At 41.3% G+C, this 17748-nt stretch overlaps 1 protein-coding gene across 1 annotated transcript in view; it reads right to left on the reverse strand.

Moving 5' to 3' along the window:
- Nucleotides 1–17748, reverse strand: part of LOC124949897 (unconventional myosin-IXa-like) — a 56708-nt gene that overhangs the window by 3731 nt on the left and 35229 nt on the right. The window lies entirely within an intron of this gene.

Raw genomic sequence — 17748 nt, forward strand, 5'->3', positions numbered from 1 at the left:
GGCTTCCCTTCGCGAGAAGAGAATTCTCGTCTTGGTCTTGCAGGATAGCCGAAAAAGTTGAATGATATATATATAAAATAAGACGTTACCGTTATGCAGAAAAATTTCAACCTTACCGAATTCTCTGTTCTCTTCTTGCAAATTTTTTCTAGACAGATATATATCCGATATATCAGAGATGTATCGAATCGGCGAACGTTCTTATTAAGTACGTGAAAAAAAAAGAGATGAAAAGCTTTCTTCGAGGTTACCGTACTGAAAGGGGAGAGAAAAAGAGTAAGAAGTTAGAGTCGGTCCCCTTGACGCGCGTATACGCACGCGACCTACTCGTCTCTATCTTCACAGCGAGAAAAGAAAGTATTCTCACAACGTTGCGCTTTATCGTTTCCCCGGGGCTCCACGTAAACGTTCCTTCAAACACGCTCGAAACGCGACATTTATTTCGAGAGTTTCTCGAGTGCGTGTACGTAGATAAAGTTACAAGATGGAGAAAGAGAGAGAGAGAGAGAAAGGTAGAGGAAAAAAAACGCCTTCCGGAATAGGAGCGTAAACGTCGCGCGCAGCTGCAAGAAGTGCATCAGACTGCTTCCTGTCTCGTCTCCGCCGTCGGAGTGGAATCTCTTGCAGTTGCTTCTCTTCTTTCGTCTCTCTCTCTCTCTCTCTCTCTCTCTCTCTTTTCCAACTCGTTGAAAATTCTTTCGCCCGTACGAGAAAAACGTCTCCTCTCGATTGGTAACATAGCTGTGAATGTCGGAAACGTTTTCCTATATTTTTACTGTTCTATATACGCTCGTACGAGCGGAATTTTGATGGTGGACAGAGAGAAACGAAAGAAGACTCACCGTGTGAAGCATACCGTTTGCGAACCCCTCGCTCAAACATTTATCTTCGAACGACAAATTCGTCTTGTAACGAGAAACGATGAAGGTGACCCGTTATTATTTTATATTATCGTTAAACGACTTGACCAATTTCTCGCTAGCATTACGAGCTACTGTACTTATCACGATGCGTTAGTTAAATCATTTTCCACGATGAATTTGCTCACGCCATACGCTCGTTATTCTCTGAATATAATGCTGTCGTACACGCGCGACTTTTCTTGCCGTATTCCTCCTACGTAGATGCTAAATTTTTCTCACTTCGACGCAGGCTCTTTACGAAAGTTTTATAAAAATTGTCGAAATCGTGCACGTTAAATATATATATATATATATATATATATATATATATATATATTCAGCGGAAGACGTCGCGTCGCGTCGGCCTTTTTCCACGGGATGGTGACTGGGCACTCCTCTTCTGAGACGAATAATTAAGGACGTTACGAGTACTATCTGAATAACCGAGATAATTGGATAACGTGTGGGAAAGTGAAAGTTTTGATGCGCTTCCTGTGTCGTTCCTCTCTCTCTCTCTCTCTCTTTTCCTCTGCGTCTCTCTTGATCCACCTAATTTCCTCTCACTTTTTCTTTTCCTCCCTCTCTTTTCTCTTTACTTTCGCTTATCCAAAAAGTGCAGTTGTAGGGATCTTTGGAAACACGTAAAATAAGTTTCTCCGCTTAACGGGCGACATTCGCGGGCACGCCATATCGATGTAGTTTGTCATACGCGAAAGCAGGAACAACGACGTTATCGCTTTTACGATTAATACCTTTGACAAATCGAGGCGTCAGAAAAGGGGAGAATTACTGGGACGAGCTTTGAAGACAAGGTGACATAAACGTAGGGGTGGAGCAAAGAGGGTAAAAGAAAAGAAGCGTCTATTCTATGTAGACGAAGAAACAGTTGCTCGTTTTCCTTTTCAAATTGCTTGGAGGGTAGAAATTCTACGCTTTAAAATAACGTCTCGTGGCTCGTTTCGAGCCAACTATATCTATCGCGTAAGCTCAAGGACCGACGTTAGAAGCCTTTTCCATCGGTAAATTTACTGCTCGTTGCCGATAATCGGAATCGCTATGTACCGAACATTACGTTTTAATCGAATCTCTAATAATTAGAAACTGCAAATCGTGCTAATCGAACGATTCAAAGCGAAAAAAGCAGAAAAAGATGAAAGTACACGAATAAAGATAAAGAGCGAAAGAGAGAATATTTACGAGTGCGGTACTCGAGACTGCTATGAAATTCTCTTTGTGGTTGGAAAAAAGGAAGGAGAAGAAAAAACAAAAAAGAAAAAAAAAAAAAGATAGTAGCACGATATCGCTTTTACACGAGGTCTCCTTTTATTTTCCGATAATAAGATACGATAAGAGAAAGCATACGCGTAAACGCGCACCGTTGCAGGAATTATTACGCGATATAATGTATCGTTCTCCGTGGAACATGCGTTTCTCCATGAGCGAGCTCGTATGTCTCTACTCTATATTTCTGCGTGTATGTATCGTTATTCCTATAAATGTAAGTTATACGTTTACACATTAGATATACAAGCGAGATACGTTTATTGCACTTGGAATATACTGTATATTGCGGTCGCGACGTGAGAAATAAAAGAAGAGGTGATAAGTCGTTCTTATTTCCTTTCTTTCAAAATCTCTTTTTCCCTCCAACAAAACTTTGCCTTCTGTAAAATAGTTTTTGCTATTCTTACGTTATTAGCTCTCGAATAGGTGATATGGCAAGAGGCTTTTCCCTTAGCGAAAGAGGAAGATAATAATAAGGAAGGGGAGAAAGATTAAAGAGTGCGAAAAAGAGAAAAAATCGTATACAATATCAGGAAGGATCCTTTTTTCCATTATCGTTAATGGATCTGAAGAAAATAACGCGGAAAACGAGGTTCCTCAGTGGACACGAGAAATTCTCGTCTCCATTCCAGCGAATTTAACGATTTCGGGACGACGTCGTGCGTTCGCGTTTCGCTTTAAAAAATAATATCGAAGGATTTTGGTGCACATCTACGGGCAACGATGCGCAAGAAACGTACGTGCCTTCTTTCTCGTCGGCTTGGCTGCCTCGTTTTTTAAATGATCCGCGACTTCTACGTGGACCCGCCGTTGCTTCCTTCCCGTGGCCGCCATCGCGGTGCCTGCTTACGCGAGCGTGTGCATTGTAGTCATTTTTTCAGTCTGAAAACGTCGCTAGCATGTCTTTTCTGCAAACAATCGGGTCACTGTTACGGTGCGATTGTTGACGAGGAAAGAGAAGTAGAAAGGGCGAAACGAACGATGAGGAGGGCTCAGGAAAATGACAGAGAGAAAGTGGGAGAGTAAAGAGAGGGACGAAAAAGAAGAGATGGATAGAGAGATAGAGATAGAGAGAGAGAACGAAGAGAGTGGCGGGAGAGTCAGCCGACAAGACCTTCGTAGAGCCATTCTAATTGGGGCAGATGTTAATTAAGGCGCGCTTAGGCAAAGACGACGAGGCGACTACGATGGTTACGACTACGTTGACGACGACGAAGACGACGACGACGACGACGACGACGATTTTATTCGCGAAAATAATGATCTTCCCATTATCCGACACTGCCGTCCGTCCTTACTCCTTAACCATTGTACTCTTCATCGTTCGCGTTATCGTCTTTATTGTTCTATTCGATGCGGATTACTTTCCTTTTTTCTTTTTTCCTACGAGTTGACGCTCACCGATAAGCAAAAGGATTAGCGTAGCGATAATTGAGATTGCCAAGGCACGATATAGGAAATTTCATTTTTAATCGAAACTACTGTCTCCAGCTATTAACTTTCATTTCTATCTTCTATTAGTTTTGTAATCTTTTTATGGATACAGGATAATTAAGCGAGAAGAAAAATTAAAAACTTCCATGAGTGGATCGAAGAATGAATCTGAATAGTATCAAACTTTTTTTCTTGATTTGTATTGTATTTTTTAAGCGTTGCTCGCGACGCAACAATTGCAGTACAGTTAACTACGAGTGAAAAGTCGAGAGAAATTCTATAGAAAATCCCATAGAGCGGAGAAGTTGGAGCAAGCTTGATAGTAACGCTCGTCGAGAGGTTGCGTCTGACAGCGTCGGTACATGGGTATAATAATCTCACGGAAAAAATGTGAGAGACCTCTTTATACTTTTGTCCCTATAGGACGATTTAATGCAATACACAACGAACCACCATCCTTTCTCCCCCTTCCTCCCCTACCCCTCCCCCTCCCCCTCCCTCTCGCTCTCTTTTTCTTTCTTTGCCACCCCTTTTTCTTTCATTTACACTATCTGTCTAGAATCCTCGTCATCATTATTATGATTCGCTCGTCCATAATTCAGCCGTGTAGCAAGCAACGCACGCACGCACGCACGCAAGCACGCACACTTGTGTAAAGACAGCGACGGTAGACGTCGCTAGAGTAACGTATGCCGTGTAATCAACGCGCGAGTTCGTGAGTTTACCACGTTAGCCGTCGGTCGCCCGCCCCTCGCGTCGTACTACCGTACTCCTCGACGTTTCCGTCACCTTTGGCCTTTTTACAAAATTATTTCTCTCTTTTCCTTTCGCGCGTGTATGCACGGATGCGTGCGTAAGCTTTTTTCTTTCGCGAAAGAAAGAGAGAAAAAAAGACGAGGAAGGGTTGATAAATTCGATAGCGCCGTCTACATTGTGATTAATCGCAAGATATTCAAATGTAAACGTCGATAAGAGCATATTTTAAACTCGTACGATGTAGGAGATCATCTTCGGACGTACCCTGTGTGCATTGACGTACTTTGTGCTCTACTCTAAAGTATTTTCTTACGCCTAATTTTATTTCTCCTTCGCTCGCGATAATAATTTACGTCGATGAGATCGATTCGCCGCTGCTTCCCCTTACCTCGAGGACTGCTGGCACCGTCGTTGATCGAGCTCTATGATAATACCTGCGATACTCGTAACTCCGAGAACACACTTATCCTCGTGGCTGAAGAAGCAAAGACGGGCAGCGACGGAACAACGTTGGAACGTTCTTGGATCTCTTGAATAATGTAAAACGGGTCTCGCGTTGTTAACGCTGCAATGAAACTAGTCCCGAGTGTGCTAGAATTACGATTATTATTCTTCGAGCTATTCGCCCTTCCTCTTAATGTAACTCGCTAGGACAGCTACCGTTTATATAAATCCCATCGTCGTTCTTTGAGCTATATAAGAAAATATCTAAGTAAATAAACTGAGTTCACGACATTGCGACTTCCGTTATATCGCTTCCACTAGAAACACTGATCCAAAATACAACTTGATTACCCGACGACACGCGAGTCTCTCGTATATTCATTCTCTCTCTCTCTCTCTCTTTTTTTCACACACATATACATACCTGACGGCAATTTCTCGAAGCGAATTCGCAACTTACGATTCTGCGACGACGAACTATAGTCGAATATGCGTTGGAATCCGTTAGCACGGAATTAGCTTTACGATGAAATTGCTTGGTGAATATTTGAATCGATCGAAAGCGCTCATCGAAATAGTTTCGTCCATCTCGAATTACGGTGGTTAGCGATCGCGAAAAGCAGACCGATTCTCAATCGTTCGAGATCTATATTTGCACATTCCCATGACAATGCGTTAAATTCATCCCTATACCTTACCGATCGTTACGATTTTTCAAATTTTGTCATACTTGGTATTGGTGAAAAAATGCTGCCGTCGCGTAACGCTATCGTAGAAAAGAAAAAAAGAAAAAAGAGAAGAGAAGAGAAAAGGAAAAAGAAAAAAACCAAGAAAAACACTTTGGCCCCTTCAGAATCGTAGATGTTTTTTGTTGGCGGAATCTGCGCCAACAAAATTGGAAAGCATTTGGTTACGCTACGCTATAGTTTTTCTCTTGAGGGTAGAAATCCGATACTCGTTGAACATCATGATCCTGAAGGATACGCGAGTGGAAAGCATGCCTCACGATCTCTCGACCGCATATATAAAAGAAATCGATCACGGTAAAACGTTAGAATTCTCTTTCTTTCGAAATCTTCGATATCATCGTGATAAGTACGTTACCGGTTATACGATCCTTCCGTATACTTTTGACGATTTAATCGCCTTTAATAGCATAAAAAAAACTTGTCAATTTTATTTCCTCTCTTTGTCCGGATTAAATCTAAAAATGGGATAAAAGATACATCGTCGGAATCAATCGGAACGAATCGAATTGATTATTATCAAATTTACAAAAGGACAAAAGTTTTGTTCGCGATAGAAGCAAAGATTAGCGCTCGATCGAGGTTCGTAAATCGATAGAATTGATACCGCATAGTATCTCTCTTTACTGGATATATGTCACATGTATACGTTACTCTGTATACGCACATCTGTTTATGCGCGCGTGTCAACAGATCAGAGTACACGAGAGCTTACGCAGATATGTAAGTAGACATAGATATGCGTTAGGTTTCTACTCGCACGATGCTTTACACTTACGAGCGTAAACCGAGCTTCATTTAGGATGCATCGGTATCGAAGTGCTACGGGAGATTTTGATTCTACGTTTTCGTCAGAGAGTATCGACGATATGTATCGAATAATAACGATCGCAAGATATTCGTCCATCATAGCGACAACTCTTAAATCTTGCTCGCAATTTTGTTAAATAATTAGATAACGAAGCGTTAATATTTAAATTCGATATTCCTAGAATTCGATATTTGCCGGACGTAGAGCAAACGATAAGTGGAATTTGCGATGGGACGTGATATTAGATAGTTCGATAAGAAATACGAAGGATTAGATTATTTCGAGCGTAAGCCGAGTCGTTTCGGGGCCAGCTGTTCGATTCGCACGGCCCAACCGTTAATCGCTCTTGCGGTAATAGCGGAAGGTACTTCGACCCTCGACTGTTCCCTTCCATCGCTCGCCATTGAAAGGAATCTAAAAGGGGCTTTCAAAGTGTACTTTCGGTATGTTTATAGAATACCGCTGATTGTGAGACTTTAGCAAATTACGTTGCTCCACTTACCGATCTTAATGGAATGATAAATCATCGAATCCGTTCCAATCTCTGGTTAACGCTATATCCATATAATTCCGCTTTATATATGCTTAACGAACCGATTATTACGCTTCATTAAGAATTTCCATCGTCTACCGGAAGGAGAAAGGAAAAGAACAAACAAATTTGATCTCTACGAGATATTATCTATAATTCGCGCTGAATTAATAAGCGAGAAAAATAAATTTTGATGACGATAACGCGATGCTGATCGTACGATAATGCGCGCGAGAATCCCATGTGATGTCGCTGATGCATGATGCTACGCTACGTTAACAGGAAGCGTATAACCGCGTTTAAACCGCATTATAATTTACCGTTTCGTAATTTATGCGAATACCTGTCTCGTCGTCCTTTAAAACCAACCGTATCATTAATTATCGTTTCATGGGAAAAGCTTTGGAACTTCGAAGCAACGCTTTTAATCAAGGCGCAAACTTTCGCTTAACTTTCTTTCGAAGACTTCGTTCTCGAGACAAAGAAAACAAAAAAAAAAAAAAAAAAAAAAAAAAAATAAGGAAACGAAAAGAAAATAGGAAAACCTAGCAAAACTGTCGTTCCGATCTTTTTTCAATTTATAAGGAATCATCGTTGCATCTCTCGGACAATGCTCCGGAGGTTCAGAGGCACTTGCGTATCATTCAGATCTTTATTCGAGCGAGTGACGGTCAGTCACTCATTTTCTATCGTACGTGCACACGAACGAGAGCCACGCAGCACTCGATAAGGACACTTTCCAACGACGTTTATCCCGTCTTCGATAGGTCCGCGAATGATCGCTCGATAGAATTTATCCGGGATTGGAGCGAAAAAATAACTTTGAAACTTCCCATTATACGTTTTTTCCTCGAAACAAGGCCAAAATCAATTCTCGAATCCAAGCTCTCGTCTTAAGGATCGTCCACGTGGACAACAACGGTCAAGAAATTTGGAGAGAGGGCTTGTCGAACGAGAAACCACCACCATCCCTTGCCGATTCGCATTCGTATTATAACTCATCAAAAGCGCTACTCGATCGATCGTTCTTCCATCTTTCTTCGTTTCGAGAGCGCTCGAATTTCTTCCTCGAAATGATTACGATTGAACGATCGAGAGGATAATCGATGAGCTCTCGATTCGATTAATTTCGAGAAGGAAACAAAATGGTGTCGTCATGGTGTTGGGATAAGTGCAACGCGGGTCAGCGTTTATTTCGAATCGTCGCGATTCCGTGCACGAACGATCCGTATATATATATTCTTGGGCAAACGGTAAAGCCCGTAGAAACGATTATCTCGCTAAAATCGTTCCTTATCGTTTCGCTAATAGACGCGTTATCGAATTTAGTCCGAGATTGAACTCAAAGGGGGACTTTCGGTAATCCATTTCCCCTTAAACCGAGATCTCTCCCTTGAGGCAGGATAAACGGTTAGCGATGAGGAAGCAGAGCTCCGGCTAAATTCTCCGAGGTACTCCGCGGATTAACTTTTTACAAAGATCGCTTCCTTCCCTTTCGCTTCGGTGATTATGCTTTTTCTTCGAGTCGAGTCACATCGTCGGGTTACATCGCCCTGTCCCACGATCCACGGTAGCTCTATTATTGCATGCTTATTCCATAATAATCTTGTAATCTTGTAAATTGTCCTTTACACGAATGATTTATTTCCGTTCGATCGATACTACACCGTTTCCTCTCGAATATTTTTAGTTAACGTTAATCATTCGTCTCGAAATTCGAATGAAAAGTCAACGTCGACGTCCATTAAATAACTCCAGGTATAGATGAGAACGTATGAAATTTTCAAGCTTTTCTATAATAAATGTTTTTCTTTTTTCTTTCCTTTTATTTCCTTTTTCTCTTTTCTTATCCTATTTCTCTTACTCGAATTTATTCTAAAATAACCGAAAGCGCTTTAGCAAGAAAAATGAATAAGTCGTACGTTCCTATTAAATACACGTTTAATGTGCTTACATTTAATGTGCTTACGTGTACTGCAAAACGATGCACGCGATTTCTAACTTAATACTCCGGATGAATCGTTTTGGGACAAAGAAAAACGGTCACCGCTATGCTCGTCTCGTTTTTACGTTTTACGTACGCTCTTTCATATTTTCTTTCGAATAGAGGACGACAACTCGACTCGTGCAAGAGCGACAATACCTCCTACGATTCTAATCTATTGCACGTCGCCTTTAACTTCATCGATATTTTCTTATGAAATTATTACGCTGAAATATCGATCTTATTTAGCAAAGTAATCGAAAACGAGTCGCGAGAAGTTTGTCCGGGCAATTAATCGTTCGTAGAACCGTCTGCTCGATTCTTTATGAAAATCTCTAAAAAGCGATCGCATCGATCCTCCAACGTTTCGGCTTTTCGTTTAGATAAAACGATGCGATTAAGATGCAAAGACGAGCGCGATGAAAATAAAAGATGGTTTGTTCCGTAAAACCTTTATCCTCCCTCGCTTCCGTGCTTAAGAGAAACCTATGGAAATATAAATCTCGTTTATATTCGAGCACCGTTCAACGACGAACGTTCTTCCTTAATGGTATACGATTCGATATTCGTCAGAAAAAATCGTACGTGTACGATGCAAAGCTGCCGATAAACGCGCCTTTTCTTTCTTTTTTTTTTTTTGTTGCGCTTTAAAGATGCACCAACCAACCAGTCTCTTCTCGATCCGAGAGTTTACGCGAATTTCGGTATATCTAAGCGTCGCAGACGTACAACTTAAAAATTATCCCATTACTTTTTTCCCGGCTTACTCCTTGCGCCCACGTGTTCAGCATTTAATTATTTTCCTCTCTCGGTTTGTTCGTCTGTCTCGTTGGATCGCTTGTCGCTGTGTACGCGACAAATGCAATAACGACGTCATAAGGCACGAAGGAACGATTTTTCGCCTCGTTAAAACAACACGTGTTCGTATTCGTTGAATTTCAATTCGTCCGTATCGTACGATCGTGTAATTCGAGCGTTCGTCCTTCGACATTTATCAATTCGTTCGTTCGTTCGTTCGTTCGTTCGTTCGTTCGTTCGTTCGTTCGTTCGTTCGTTCGTTCGTTCGTTCGTTCGTTCGTTCGTTCGCTTTTTCTAAAACGACGAGGAACGTATGAGCGAGACACTTTCATTTATCACACGTTCCTTTGAGGCAGGTTGTAAAGAGATAAACCATTTCTAAAATAATTAACGTTATTGAGAGTTATCCGCTAGCGTAAATGATCGATGACTGATATTTCTATGCATTTGCTTGATTGGGATTTGCAAAATCCCAAAGCGAAAAGAAAAGGGAATAAAATCAATCGTAAATGGAGGACATCTACTTCGTACAGAAATCGTAGGAGAACGGCGAGAAATACGAGATGACACGTCGAATCTTACACTCGCTCGTTCCTAACTATCATTTTCCATTTGACCAACCGACATAGCTATTTTATCTCGCTTGTTTACTGCTCGACTATCAAAACCGTACGTCGTCCGGCGATAATATGTCCGATGCACCGATAAGAGATATACATATCTCGTTAAATATTTGCCGCGTTACTCAAAGGAAGCAGCCTAATCGCGTATGTGCAAGCCACGCGACGATACTGCTCTCTATTCTTGTTTACGTCGTCGTTTCAATGAAGTTTCCTTTGAAATATTGTCAAACGCAAGGAGCTCTCTTCGTTAATCGATCAAAAATATTGGAGAATATTCCATATTGTGCTACGTATAAGATAAAATAAATAAACCAAAGAGCTTTACTAAAACTCGAGAAAAATCTAGTAGCACTCTTTTACTCCGTTTCAATCTAAAACTTGTCGAAGGAGTCGCTTATGTGTATACGTTAGTTGGATCTCAATCTTATTTACGATCGGTAACGTGTGCGGCAGAAAGCCGGACAACATTGGCGAGTATGGTTCGAAACGAGCGTAGCTAGCTAAATGTAACATTAAATTGACAAATCGACGAAGGAGCGTCCATCGAAAGAACTATCGAGAATCCAAGCGACGATAAACATTAAATACGGTAGGATTGTGTTGGACTCGTCGGGATCGTTAGCGAGCGATAAAGAGATCTCCTTAAGCTTTCCTTACAGCGAGTAAATAATGCGGAGAGACGTACGACTCGCGAGAACTCGTTAAAACTCGTTGACATTTTTTTAGTCCATTCTCGATCTCTACAATTCGGACATCGTTTCGTCGACCATTTCCTTCTTATCTTCTTCTTGTGAGGCGAGGAATTATATCGAATGTAAATAAAGAGAAATAAAAGAGACGGACGATCGTCTGTTTGATTTTTTTTTTTTTTCACCTGGATGATACGTACATATAGCTTATCCGGGAAACTTTATAGAACGGATAAATATATCATTATACTTCAGTATGCATCTCGAGCGACGTAATACAACCATTCATGATAGATTTATAATAATAAATGATGTAAAGGGATACTATTTATAAAGGTGTCTGCCGATCAAAAATGTAACATTTATCGGTCGAACGGAAATACATCGAGTATATAAAATACGTTTTCGTGGTAAAATACTGAAACGCGCATACTACTCCAACGTTACGTATGGAAGAAAAGGTGAACGAGGCCGTGTAGTCGTCTAAGGTAAATACTACGGTCCTGAAATTACTACTACGCGTGCATTCCGGGAAAGCGCATGCAAAAATTGTACTGTACGAAAGAATCGGCCGACCAAAGGTCCCAACTCGGTGGTGGTACCTACCGAGAGGAAAAGAGAGAAGCGAACGTTTCGGAAAAGTACACAGGAAAGTCATAAAGTAGGACGCACGAACTAAACATAGAAAAGTACAATCATCGTACCAACAGACGTTGATGGCCGAGTGAAAAACTCGCGTTAAAAGCTCGAACAACGATTTGCCGGCAAACTGGCAAGAACCCGTCGCGCAAGAATCGTTTCAGATTAATCACAATAGTTTCCTATGATATATTTCAACGTGTCTACGAATATTTCTATCTCCTTTAATATTTTCGCAGAGGATCGTTTACGATCAGGAATAGTTCTATTTTTGCAACTGAATAAGTTATTGTAAATAATTTAAACGTCCTGCCGTTAAAAGGGGAAAAAGAAAAAGAAAAGAGAGAGAGAGAGAGAGAGAGAGAGAGAGAGAGAGAATAAAACGTACAATTGCGAGCCGCTAGATCGTATTTGGAAAGTCTCGCGATATAAACGAGCGATTAAGTTAATCCTCTTTTGCATCTCGTCGAACGACCATTATGCCAGTGTAAAGGCAGCTAATTTTCGAAAGAGAAGCGCGCGCAACATTTCCGACCGTAATCGTTTCGATTCCGGAGCTGAATAAGCCTCTCGACCGATTACGAGTCCGCTCGTTTCGGAAGCGAAAACGCGAAAGGCCACGCCGCCAAGTGCCAGTATATTCAGCGATAGCGCGATTATAGAGAAAACCAGCAAAAATGTCTATTATTATGAAATGTCGATTATTATTATTTCGCCGAAAGGAAGCCGAAAAGATTCAATCTTCTTGTTTCGTTAAACTTCCTTTCGAAATCATTTCGCATATTTCAAAACGAACCAGGAAATATAATCTCATACGCGTTAATAACCCTATTTATTATCGCAATAATTACGTACCAGAATTTTCTTCCACGCCTACGGATACTCTTATCTACGAACACCGTTTCAATTCACGATATCATCCAACGTCCAACTCACTTCTCGCGATTCCGTTTTTCGCGCGTTATAAAAGAAAGACAAATTTTCCGCTAAATTCGCGTCCGCGTCTGATACGAAACGTCATGTATGTGCTTAGCTAGCTATCTACGTGTATACGTTCCAGCATATACGTCTTTCCATTCGAAGCGCGCAAGAATCGGTTCAATGAACCAGAAAATCGATCGACAGTCATTACGAAAGAGTAGAAACAATGCCGGGATCGCGATGCGAACGCAATACCGGCCGCGGCAAACGTTTGCCTATCCGTTCTAAATTCGTCGAGAATCGTTCGTCGAACGTATGCGTTGATTCTTTTTCTCGGTCCCTCTATTTTTCTTTCCTTTTTCAAATATCGGATATAATCGAGCCCGATCGTTTGAAATAAAAGCATCGCGTAAAAACTCTTGAGTCAAGTCAAAATGATGAAAATCGAGTCCCGCGTAAACGAGTATATCTTTAATGAATTAAATTCGAGGATCGTTGGGTGAACGATCAATTTCTTTTTTTTCTCGAATATATTTTCTCTTGCATCGGTGCATCCGATTGCACGTAGAGAAAAAGGAAAAGACAAACGGACATCAAAATGTCAAACAAATTGAGATATAGCATATCGAGTTATTCTCGATATTTGCTCAACGATAGCTGATTTAATGAAATAAAGACGCGCAGAGGACGGAATTTCCATGCAATAACGACAACGGCGATGTGGCTGTTACGATCAAATTAATTATCAGGTTAGCAAAGTAATTACGCTTACGTTTAAACGTACGAGTGTCCACGAGATCACGCGAACCGTACGTTGTTTCGAGCTTATAGTTTTCACGGCTATGTACTATTCTTTTTATCACATCCAGTCGTTCTCTCTCTCCCTCTCTCTCTCTTTCCGTCTTTGTTTCATTTTGCTCGCATCCATGCGCGCGAGTGAATCGCGAGACGGAATAAATTTCCGATGAAACTTCGTGCTTAACAATGGAAAGAGACAACGCATCTCTTTCTGATCGTCTCTCTGAAATATTTGCTAGGCGTTGCAAGATGGAAGCTAGTCGATAAATAAATAAAGACGATAGTCGAGAGAATGGGAGAAAAATACGTATATACTCGAGAGGGAAGGAAAATGTAATAAAGGTCATTGGAATATTTAGAGATCTAGAAGCGGAGAGAGAATTATGAGATGAATACGATATTGTTATAAAGAATTTGAAAAATCGAATAAAAGATTTTCTTTCTCTCGTCCGTTAGACAATCGTACTTCTCTCGGAAACGATGGTACTCGGGCCGGCGCATGAATTATTTTCGCTCGGACTTGCCGCTATCCAAGTTGCATGTATCGACGCGCGAATTTCGACGGCAAAATTCCAGGAATTTTGTAGCTTCCTCGAATACAGGGGTCGATTTTTATCCTCCCCACGATGAGGTATTATCGCCGTCATTTCTTTGCGCGCACGGCTCATAAGCTCGGTCTGCGATATCACGTGACGTTTATTAAACCGTTACGGCATGCTTTATTTCACCTTTGCCCTCTCTCGTCGATCCTATTTTCTTTCGTGACGGTCGAACGGTGCGTGTCTACCAAGTGTACTGTAAAAGAAAAAAAGGAAAAAGCAAAAAATAATATCTTAGATATATTGAAATTACAAAATTTTCACTCCGCGAGTAATCGTCGATATTTTATTAATCGCTTTTTATCGATCGGCTGTAAACTTTACGATCATTATCCGCAAATTGGCCATCGCTAAACTACTATTAAAACTTTTTTATTTAGGACAAATTTCATTATTCCTTTTTTATCCACCGATATCGGAATCAAATGAATCGATCAAAGGCAGCGCGACGTAACAACGATCGAAACGAATCCTTTTTTTACTTCCTTAACGTTTCCTTAACCACAATAAAATAACTTCTTCGTCGCGTTGTACAATATATTCTCAGTCATTTAAGTGGAATTCTTTCCGAAACGAAAGGAAATTCAAGTCCTTTGCTACTACGACAAAGACTAGAAAAGTATAACGGAGAGTCTCGAAATCGAGCGAAATCTCGAAGGATCGAGGTAAAAGTACAATTTCATAAACCTACGTTCCAAACGACATTTCTACGAGCTCTCTTTCTCTTTATCCTTTCTTCTTACCTTTCCTAGCGAGGTAGAAGTTTCCGAGGAACGATTGTACGATTGTGAAATCGTAACTTCCTTCTCTCGTCATTAAGCTTCGTAGATTCTACCAAAGACGACGGTGACCTTCCGAGTAGCCCCTCGGAAAATCTCTCTCTCGCTGCCCACTCATCGATCCTTTGGAGAAATTAGGCCAACAACCGGTGACGTAATCCCATAGCTCTACGTTATTTCTCGCTTTGGACTAATTATTCGTTCGAAAAGACTTTTCGTCTTTTCAAGTCTCTCGAACCCTCACCCGCTTCCCTCACCTTTCGTCCGTCATTTTCTCTCCTTCGATTATGAACTTTCCGAATTATAAACGTTCCTCCCTCTCCTCCGTCATTCCGTGTTCCGACACGTCACGTGCGTGGAATTGTTAGACGGCTGTCTTGCCAATCCGCTTTGGATATTTTCATCGTCGACAAAGGACTAAAAAGAGTAAAGAAAGAAGTAGAGAGAGAGAGAGAGAGAGAGAGAGAAAGAGGATGGTCCTAGCTACTGAGAGACGGACCTGAATTCCCGTCACGGAAACGAGGTCGACGTATTCCCGACACGGAAGCCAAAGGTAACGATGTCTTTGCGGAGAATGGGTATCGACGTGATATCACACGTGATTCCACGTATATTCCGTGTACTAGGGTTCTTCGCATCTCCTACCATTTCTTCTTCATAACCGTAAAAATCGAAGTTGGAAAGTATCGATCGTTGTGACCACACTGAGCGATCGAAGATGCCAGTTCTACTCTCGTTATTAATAAAAAGGACACGTTTCACTTTGCTCGCGTGAACGAGCAAATTATTCTCCGTCCGTATCGGGCCAACACTCCGAATTATGCAAATAATAATCGGGGAGGTAGATAGGTAGGTAGGTAGGTAGGTAGGTAGGTAGGTAGGTAGGTAGGAAGGAAGGTAGGTAAGTAGTTAGGTAGGCTACGAGTTGGAATCAAGGAGTACGCGGTAATGGCTCGTAAGTAGCGAAATAACGGCTTCCTCTATCTGGATTGTCAAAAGTTACAGGCCGCCTACGTTCGCGAAGGCGCGCTTTCACGAGACACGACTTACATCGGTAATGAGCGCCAACTTAACGCGAAGAAACGGTCAAATTGTTCGCTACTTCCCATTTCTGCTTCTTTGCCAGATCACATTCTCCCTGGATAATGATCGTATTTTTCATACGAAACGTTAACCGTTTTGATTTCAAACTGTGTGAATCTTTCAAATCGTTTCATCGTGACCGATTTCTTTACTCTAGTGAAGAAATCATCTCCTATCTGTTTTCCGAATTATTTTCATTCGATAAAATCGCAAAAAGAACGTCCGATATACTCGTTTCCGTGGAAACCTTCGCGAACATCTTTTTTACAGAATTTTTCAGCGGATTCGCATTTCAACGACAACCCCCTTTAAAAATTGATCACATTTATTGCCACTTTTTCCGCGCACGTTTTTCAAAGATGGCCATGCGAAGTTAGACGATGGAAGACGCGTTGTAAAAAAAACAACGTATCAATCCGTAGGATAACAATAGGTCAAAGGTCGAAGTTATTTTCGTAAAGGAAAGGAGAGAGCAGCCCTCGCGAGGGTTGTGCTCGCGGCGCAGTGCGTCAAAGGTACGGCAAAGATGATTGCGAGTTTGCGTTGACGTTCTTCTATCACCTCCCTATTTGCTATATATTTTTTCTTACAGTCTATAGTCGTTAAAAAGCCTCCTTCGCATAGGAATCATCTTTCCAAGCTTTCCAAACTCCTTCACCCTCCTGATCTTTCTACCCTCGAAACATAAATTCCAAAGTGATCGAGAGATTTCGAGGAACGTTCGAGGAATCGTCGAACGTTATAAGCCCTCGAAAGTCGTTTCGGTGCCGGAGTGATACATCGTGCGAAAAAGTTGGAACACAGAGGAAAGAAAGGGGATGAGAGAGAGAGAGAGAGAGAGAGAGAGAGTGAGTCGATCGAAGGGTTCATCATCGGGCTGGAATCATGGTCCGTTCGTGGACAGGAACAAGGTAACGTACTTATTGCAAAAGTGTTGCGATAATCCTTCGGCGATGTTCGACCCGGTCTGCATTTACCCTCGACCGCCGACCTCTTAATCCCTCGAAAAGCCATTTTTCTCTTTCCGCTGTTCTCTCGCCCTTCATATAAATGTACAAGGATATACTGACGTCTTTACGTTTCTGAGCTTAAGGCCAAGATTGCGAACATTACGCAACGTTTCTTTCATTCCCCAATGATTTCGCTAATGATGATCGCATATTTTTAATTTTTTCTTTTTCATTACTAAATTGAGGAAAATATTAAATTCGAAGAAAGGGGATACACGGGGAGAAAGTTGTAATTCTCTCGCACAGTCGCAAAGATAGCGTTGTAACATATCTTTCGAATGAGATTTCCTTTTGTAGAAAACTCATTTGAATATTTTCCGAGTGAAATCGAAGCGTTTCTTACACGGTCGATAAGTAAGCTGGCCGGATCCATAAGAAAAAGTCCGGTTTGATCGAACGATACACATTTCTCTTCGGAAATAAATGCTTTCATCGTTTTCTCCAAAGAGATATCGCCTTCTCGATAACGTCGCACACGTTAAACGCGTTTTCTTGTGTTCTCAATACTCGAGAAAGCATTCTCTATACGTCGGGATCGATTAAACGCTTTTACGGACCCTCTATGAGAATAGCAGGACATTTTCTGCGAATGAATTGTGTTGCACATGCCGCTGATCATAGAATTATGTCAAAGACGTTACCTTCTTAAAACAGATTATCGAATAGAACGACCAAGAGAGTTTCCGAGAGACTGAGAAAGCCTTGGGCGTTTTAAATCTACATAATTGATCGTTTCTTACGTGAGCTTCGCGCCAAGAAATGCCGAATCTCTTATATCGTCGAACAAACCAATTAACCTTCTTGTTATTTATCTTGATATAAGTTTGTCCTTTTTTTCTTCTTTCAATATTTTTCGTAATTTCTTTCTCCCTCTCTCTCTCTCTCTCTGTCTGTCTCCTTGACTAGTCGTTTGGCA

This window comes from Vespa velutina, chromosome 1, assembly GCF_912470025.1.
Source record: "Vespa velutina chromosome 1, iVesVel2.1, whole genome shotgun sequence".
NCBI lineage: Eukaryota > Metazoa > Arthropoda > Insecta > Hymenoptera > Vespidae > Vespa > Vespa velutina.